Below are 8,525 nucleotides of genomic sequence, written 5' to 3'. Positions count from 1 at the left end.
AGGGCTTGGCGGGGCAACCAAACCTGGCGTGCCAGGAGGCGCGGCGCGCGCGTGAGCGCGCAGGCGAGCTTGTATAAGGAACCAGCGTTCTCCGGCTTCGGAGACTCGAGCACGAGCGGCGCGAGCCCGAACCCCAAGACAAGCGCTTCCTTCTCATTGGCTCCTACTAGAAGGGGGCGGGGTAAAGGCGGGAGCGGGCAGAACCTGAGGCGCTTTTCCATTGGTCAAAACGGGCCGGCTGGGGCGGGGCAGTTAGCAAATTAGGCTGCGCGTTCGCTTCTGCTAGAGGGCGGGGCCGGAGGTTTCGATTAGTTGTCTCTGCCGCTGGGGAAGGTAAAGCGGCGACGGCGTCCTCAGGAGCTGTGGGGTCCCCTGCTAGAAGTGGGGGACTCGGCGGGGTGAGTAGTCGCGCCACCACCCGCCCGCCAAGCCTTCTTGCCCTTATATCGGCCCCGCGTTCACCCAGCTTCTCCTGAGAGTGGGGACCCACCCGGTCCCCCCGGGCGGACGAGAGAAGGGGCGGCGGTGCCGGTCCCTCCGGAACGGGGCGACGCGGTGAGGGCGTCCCAGCCCGGAGTAGCCACTCCTCAGCGCTCTCCTGCGCCTCTGGAAGGGCTTCCTCCCAGGGGCTGGGGCTGCCTTTTGGGGTGTGGGGAGGCGAAAGGGTGTGAAAGAGGGGCGACGGGTCGAGCCTGCCCCGCGGGGCTCCCCTCAGCGGCGGGTCTGCGGCGTCCCCGCCCTGCTGCTCCCGCGGCAAGAGCTCCCCGGGGCTTGCGGCGAGGGAAGCCCCTTCCCGCCGGCGCCGAAGAGGGGCCTGCGCGCCCGAGCCCCCTGCCCGAGTTCGGAGGGAGCCCGAGACTCCAGTCGCGGCCCTGGCCCTTCTGACCTTGGCTCCCCGGGAGGGTGGGCGAGCGACCCGCCGCTGGCCCCACGGCTCCGCAACCTCCCCCGAACAAGTTTCAGGCGATGCTGTGAAGTTCACGACTGGCATAGTGCGGGGAAGAAGAATGGCCCCTTCTCAGACCTTGTTACCCTTTGGACCCTCATAGAAATCGGATTCTGGGGTTTGGAACCGTCTCCCAGAACGAACAGGTCCTCCTTGCATTGACACGTTTTGTGCCCACGTTGGGGGAAAAAATAACCTGAACATATTTCAGTGTAAAGGCAGATCTTCCTTGAGGGTTTTGTTTTTCGCTTCACTTGAGTGTTAAAGCACAGATGCCTGAATAAGAAAAGCCTGACCTTAGTATCTCTACAGTGAGATTAGACGGGTGCTGTGATATTTAAGTAGTTACAGATCAGTATTCTGTTAGCACAATCTATTTTAATTGGCTGGAATTTAAGCTGATTTTAGAAAGTATTGTTGACACCGAATGATTTATTTCTGTGCATCTGAATTAGGTTTGTTTGAACGTAATGGTTATATAGTTAAATGTAAAAGATTAGACAAATTAATTTGTCTGAGAGCGTTTGTCTGAAACAGGAGACAGAGATGTGTATAGAACAGGATTATCATTTTAGGTAACAACTGCTGGAACATTTCCAGCTTGTTTCTTTCTTGCTGTAGGGTTACGAAAAAGACATCTTCACCGAGGCTATTCGGAATTACATGTGAGTGACACTTAAATGTAAATTTGTTTTTATTCCCTTTAAGTGTTTTAAAATGTGTTATTCACAAAATGTGAAGAGGCTATATTTACTTGTTCCTGTATCTTAGTGTTGAAGGGGATAGTATGATATTATGATTAACAATCCAATTAGGGTCCATTAATAATAGATTTTTTAAAAAGGCGTGCTGCTTTTCGAGAATATGATAGGTTGAGTACCTAGCAAGACTTTTAATTTCTTTTTATTAAAAGTACTATTTTAGGATTGAGAATTTTTGGCGTTGACACTGAAACCAGGAATAAGGAAGCCTGCAGCAGTCTTAGCAGTTTGACACCACCAGTAGGTGTTTCTGTTGACAAATGCAGAGAAGAGAACATTTGGGAAGGAAATCTTTTTTTCGGGGCGGGGGTGGGGTGGGGTGTGTGTGGGGGGGAGGTGAGGGTGGGTGAGGGGAGAAGGAGCCAGAAGAGAGAAGCTGTAGAGCTAATGCTGCCAGCACTGTATGGTGAGCATTTCACAAGTACAAGGAAACCTAATTAGGGAAAATTCCGTTTGGCTGTATTAAATAATAGAACTCCAAAAGAGGCATTCTAAATAAAGTTAACCATTCCAAGAGTGTTAATAATCTGCCATTTCAGAGTAGTTGGGGGTTCCTCAATTGGAGAGGGTATCAAATCTCTTTGAATTGTCTTGCCTTTTTAACACAGTCAATGCAGCGATTAATTTGCTGTATGTATATATATCAAACAGTTGAGTGTTCCAGTTTTGTTGTTTAGCATATTTCCTAAGCCTAAATTTTTTAAAAGCAAAATCTGATATTTTAAAAAAAATTTGAAATAGAATTCTTTGTCCAGAGAGTATTCCTTTATTCCTGGCTCAGTCTTAAAATTTATTCATGATTTAGGGGTTTGTGGTTGGTATTTTTTCACCCCTTTTTCTTAGGTTTTTGATTTTTACTTATGCAAGTTCCCTAAGTCTGCTTTTGTTTATATTGTAATTTTCTTGGAATTATTTAAATCAGAGTGTGGCATCTATTGTGTCCCCTGGGGTTTTAAAAGGAAAGGCTCCATTGAAAGAAATCGCAGGGCCATCTCGCATAGATGGGTAATAGAAGGTTGACTGCGAATCAGATGTATTCGGTTGCAAATATGCTGCTTGGGGTTAAGGCAGTTTCAGTTAACGAGAACCAGATTTTACATGGTGTTTCTACTTTGAAGGTACAGTATTGTTACATTACAAACTGAAAGAGAGAGGTGGAGAAATTCCTTTAAGTATCACCCCTAGCCTTGTTTCACCACGGTGTCCAGGAATCTATGAGAGACTCTTAACAATAGCTGCATTGTTGGAAATGACAGTGGCTTCTCTTGCAGAAAGTTAACCTTTCATTATGATTTTCATTTCAATTTACTTTGTAAAAGAAAATTTAGCTTTATCTGAGAAAATGGCTGTGAGAAATTTGTAAAGAGAGCAAGGAAAATAGGTTTTCTTCAACATGTCTGTTAAAATTTCACATTCTGTCCCCTGCCGTTTTGATAACTGGTGATCTTTATTTCCTCTAGATATTAGAAGGTATTCTAACACAGTGCCTGATTTTTGGCAGTTACTGTGGGGATATGACTTTTTCATGTAATAAGTTGATGTCAAATAATAATATGAGGCATTTAGGAATAAATTAATTCACATGCATAGATCTAAAACGTGAGGGCAATCTTGTAGATAACCCTTAACTTTGGTACAAGACCAGCACAATTGGAAGTCTTAAGTTGCTTTCTAAGTAGAAAAAGCTATTTGCTCAGAATTGGGTAATTTTAGATTTTAAAGTTTTTTTTTTTCCCAACATCAAATAATTTGGCAGCATCAAATTTCTTGATAAAGGAGGAGATAGAATCTCACAGATTCTTTATCATCTGATCATGGCATCAGTTGGACTACATTTCAACTTAGGACAATAATGCAATTAAAAGACTACATTTGAACTTTCTATTTGGAGGTTTTTCTAATTGCTTTCAATCTCAAGCTTGACGTTAGAAATCTTTTGTTGGTGACGCGCAATTTTAGTGTTCAGATTTTAGGTTTTGATCGTTTTTAGAATTTTTTTTTATGTGTGTAGAGCAGTGCATGGATTACTGAATTAATCAGAGATCTGGCCTCATTTCTCATTCAAGTTTGTACATTTCTTCACACTGAGATACGAGCTTGGGTGCAATTCTGTCGGTGGGTGTGAAAGCTGAGGGTAAGGACCTTCTACCTAGAGACTGATAATATTTAAACATTTCAGATTTGGGAATTAATAGAAAGTTATTTACTAGGTTAAAAGGAACTAGCCCATTCAGGTATTTGAAACTGATTGTCAATACTTTGAATTAAGCTCTTAGAAACATTTGTGTTTGAGATAATCCTAATCAGGGTCAAGTTTTGGGTGTGGTCTCTCTTTTGGGCAGTCTTCTCTGTAATAATTATAATACTCCATCTATTGAGCCGTACTGAATGCCAGACACTGTGACAAGTAATTTATTTGCATGAATACATGTGTGTTCTCACAACAGCTCTATGAAGTAGGTCTTCTTACCTCCTGTATACATGTCAAATGGGCTCAGAAATAAAGTACTTTGCTGAGATTACCCAGCTAGTCATCAGAAGCAGCAAAATTGCCATCCGAACTGGTCTGACTTGAAGCTGTGCTCTTCAAAACCATGCTTTCTGCTTCTCTTCAGGAAACTGATTTCCCAAGCATATTTATTTTTGACACGGGGTCTCACTCCGTTGCCCAGGCTGGAGTGCAGTGGTGTTATCACAGCTTGCTGCACCCTTAACCTGGCAGACTCAATCGATCCTCCCACCTCAGCCTCCCTAGTAGCTGGCAACTACAGGCACGTGCTCCCATACCAGGCCAATTTTTCTTTATTTTTAATAGAGGCAAGGTCTTATGATGTTGCTCAGGCTGGTCTTGAACTCCTGGCGTCAAGCGAGTCTCCCGCTTTGGCCTCACAAAGTGCTTGGACTACAGGCATGAGCTACCGCCAGGTCCACCCCAAGGGTATTTTGAGTTCCTACTGTATATCATGCCTGGGGTGGTACTGAAGGTATACATATGCTTCTTGGAGTTCGCAGGCTACATTGGCAAGGCTGCTGGACCTTTAGTCACATGGGGGACTGAACTCAGATCCATCAGGACTGCTGGATAGGACAGTTGGAAGTGCAGACTTTTCTAACCAGAGGGTCAGACTTTTCTTTTTTTTTTTTTTTGAGGCGGAGTCTCGCTCTGTCGCCCGGACTGGAGTGCAGTGGCCAGATCTCAGCTCACTGCAAGCTCCGCCTCCCGGGTTTACGCCATTCTCCTGCCTCAGCCTCCCGAGTAGCTGGGACTACAGGCGCCCGCCACCTCGCCCGGCTAGTTTTTGTATTTTTAGTAGAGATGGGGTTTCACCGTGTTAGCCAGGATGGTCTCGATCTCCTGACCTCATGATCCGCCCGTCTCGGCCTCCCAAAGTGCTGGGATTACAGGCTTGAGCCACCGCGCCCGGCCGACTTTTCTAACAGAGGTTATGTTTCTTCATAAATGAAGGCTGTACATAATCATGCCAAAAATGAGGTAGCTGTTTCTAATTAGCTACTTGGTATTTCATGTTTCTGGATATTGCCTTATAACCTTTGATGGACTTTGATTAAATTTGCTACACTAATAAAGGCTACGAAGATACTCCTTGAATTCAATTTTGTGGCTTAGATATACCCTTGAAATAAAATGGCAGCCATTATAATTTGCAGATGGGCACCTCTTGTATAATTATGACCAGTGAAATAAAATCTGGAGGTAAAGTCTATAGAGATATACTATTATTGTGTGTGTGTGTGTGTGTTTTTTGAGACGGAGCCTCGCTCTGTTGCCCAGACTGGAGTGCAATGGTGTGATCTCTGCTCACTGCAACCTCCACCTCCTGGGTTCAAGCGATTCTCCTGCCTCAGCCTCCCAAGTAACTGGGATTACAGGTGCATGCTGCCACGCCTAGCTAATTTTTTTGTATTTTAGTAGAGACAGGGGTTTCACCGTGTTGCTCAGGCTGGTCTCGATCTCCTGAGCTCAGGCAGTCCGCCCGCTTCAGCCTCCCAAAGTGCTAGGATTACAGGCATGAGCCACCGCACCCACCCGTTGTTGTGTGCTAATACAGAGGTTGGGCTCTGAAAATTTTTCTATGTGAAAGTAGAAGTTTCTGCTATTTAAAGCTTCTTGTGATTAAAATTTTTTTTTTTTTTTTTTTTTTTAAATGAGACAGAGTCCTGCTCTGTCACCCAGGCTGGAGTGCAGTGGTGGGATCTCGGCTCACCGCAACCTCTGCCTCCTGGGTTCAAGTGATTCTCTTGCCTTAGCCTCCTGAGTAGCTGGAATTACAGGCGCCTGCCACCATGCCCGGCAATTTTTTTTGCATTTTTAATAGAGATGGGGTTTCACCATATTGGCCAAGTGGTCTCGAACTCCTGACCTCAGGTGATCCTCCTGCCTCAGCCTCCCAAAGTGTTGGGACTATAGGCGTGAGCCACCACACCTGGCTGTGATTTTTTTTTTTTTTTAAATAAGACCTATCATTAAGAGAACTAAACAGTTATGTACCCTAAAAGAACACTTAAAAGTCCATGTTAGGAAAAAAGAGGACTTAACATCTTTTTCTGTAATCGATTAAAATCACTTTTGTTACTTATTAAAGTTAGAAAGTGCTGATGAATACTGTAGAGCCTCAGGGCCAGAAATAATCTTGGCCAAAGCAGGACCATATTTCTACACAGATGGGACCTGTGCGTTAATTTGTTGATTTCTTTTTTTTTTTTTTTTGAGATGGAGTCTCGCTCTGTCGCTCAGGCTGGAGTGCAGTGGTGCGGTCTCGGCTCACTGCAAGCTCTACCTCCCAGGTTCACACTATTCTCCTGCCTCAGCCTCCCGAGTAGCTGGGACTACAGGTGCCCGCCACCACGCCCGGCTAATTTTTTTTTGTATTTTTAGTAGAGACAGGATTTCACCGTGTTAGCCAGGATGGTCTTGATCTCCTGACCTTGTGATCTGCCTGCCTTGGCCTCCTAAAGTGCTGGGATTACAAAATTTTGTTGATTTCTTTATAACATAATGGAGGTGTACTTTACATACCATAAAACTCACCTTTTTAGTGTATGATTCCATTATTTTTAAGTGAATTTATGGAGTTGGCGTAGCTATCATTACAGTCCAGTTTTAGAACATTTCCATCACCCCCAAAATTCTCTCCTGTCCATGAGTTTTTTTAACCTTATTTACTTGCTTCACCTAGACCACTTTTCTTTTTTTTTTTTAGACAGGGTCTCACTCTGTTGCCCAGGCTGGAGTGCAGTGCTGTGATCTAACCTCACTGCAACCTCCACCTCCCAGACTTGAGCGATCCTCCCACCTCAGCCTCTTGAGTAGCTGGAACTACTGGCATGCGCCACTGCACCTGGCTAATTTCTTTCTTTCTTTCTTTCCTTTCTTTCCTTTCTTTCTTTTTTTGAGACGGAGTCTCGCTCTGTGGCCCAGGCTGGAGTGCAGTGGCCGGATCTCAGTTCACTGCAAGCTCCGCCTCCCGGGTTTACGCCATTCTCCTGCCTCGGCCTCCCGAGTAGCTGGGACTACAGGCGCCCGCCACCTCGCCCGACTAGTTTTTTGTATTTTTTAGTAGAGACGGGGTTTCACCGTGTTCGCCAGGATGGTCTCAATCTCCTGACCTCGTGATCCCCCGGTCTCGGCCTCCCAAAGTGCTGGGATTACAGGCTTGAGCCACCGCGCCCGGCCCTTTCTTTCTTTTTTTTAAGATGGAATCTCACTGTCACCCAGGCCGGAGTGCAGTGGTGTGATCTCAGCTCACTGCAACCTCTGCTTCCTGGGTTCAAGCGATTCTCCTGCCTCAGTCTCCAAAGTAGCTGGGATTACAGGCATGTGCCACCATGCCTGGCTAATTTTTGTGTTTTTTTTTTTTTTTTTTTTTTTTTTTTTTTTTTTGAGGCGGAGTCTCGCTCTGTCGCCGGGACTGGAGTGCAGTGGCCGGATCTCAGCTCACTGCAAGCTCCGCCTCCCGGGTTTACGCCATTCTCCTGCCTCAGCCTCCCGAGTAGCTGGGACTACAGGCGCCCGCCATCTCGCCCGGCTAGTTTTTGTATTTTTTTAGTAGAGATGGGGTTTCACCGTGTTAGCCAGGATGGTCTCGATCTCCTGACCTTGTGATCCGCCCGTCTCGGCCTCCCAAAGTGCTGGGATTACAGGCTTGAGCCACCGCGCCCGGCCTAATTTTTGTGTTTTTAGTAGAGACAGGGTTTCACCATGTTGGCCAGGCCGGTCTTGAACCCCTGACCTCAGGTGATCTGCCTGCCTCGGCCTCCCAAAGTGCTGGGATTACAGGTGTAAGCTACCGTGCCTAGCCAACCTAGATCTCTTTATCATCAGACATTGACAAATGAAATCATGTAGATCTTAAAAGATGTCTTTTTTTTTTTTTTTGAGACAGGGTCTCAAGTCTGTCACCCAGGCTAGAGTGCAGTGGTGTGATCATGGCTCACTGCAGCCTCTGCCTCCCCAGGCTCAAGTGATCCTCCCATCTCAGCTTCCTGAGTAGCTGGGACTACAGGCGCAGGCCGCTATGCCTGGCTAATTTTTTTGTGTTTTGTAGAGATGGGTTCTCACAGTTTTGTTCAGGCTTGTCTTGAACTCCGGGGCTCAAGCCATTCCCCTACTTTGGCCTCCCAAAGTGCTGGGATTACAGACATGAACCAGTGTGCCTGGCCTAAAAGATGTCCTTAAAAAATATCTTCTGGAGGCCAGGTGTGGGTGGCTCATGCCTATTATCCCAGCACTTTGGGAGGCCAAGGCAGGCAGTTCATTTGAGGTCAGGAGTTTGAGACCAGCCTGGCCAACATGGTGA

The 8,525-nt window shown here is 46.2% G+C and overlaps 1 protein-coding gene across 1 annotated transcript in view; it reads left to right on the top strand.

Annotated features, from left to right (window-relative positions):
• Positions 1–284: 284 nt before the first annotated feature.
• CDKL5 (cyclin dependent kinase like 5) overlaps positions 285–8,525 on the top strand; it is a 230,783-nt gene continuing 222,542 nt past the window's right edge. The window contains 1 exon segment of the mRNA XM_033201021.1: positions 285–398. The gene's annotated coding sequence lies outside the window, so the exon portion shown is untranslated.

Source organism: Trachypithecus francoisi, unplaced genomic scaffold, assembly GCF_009764315.1.
Source record: "Trachypithecus francoisi isolate TF-2019V2 unplaced genomic scaffold, Tfra_2.0 Lachesis_group6, whole genome shotgun sequence".
NCBI lineage: Eukaryota > Metazoa > Chordata > Mammalia > Primates > Cercopithecidae > Trachypithecus > Trachypithecus francoisi.
This window is presented reverse-complemented; position numbering and strand designations above follow the sequence as displayed.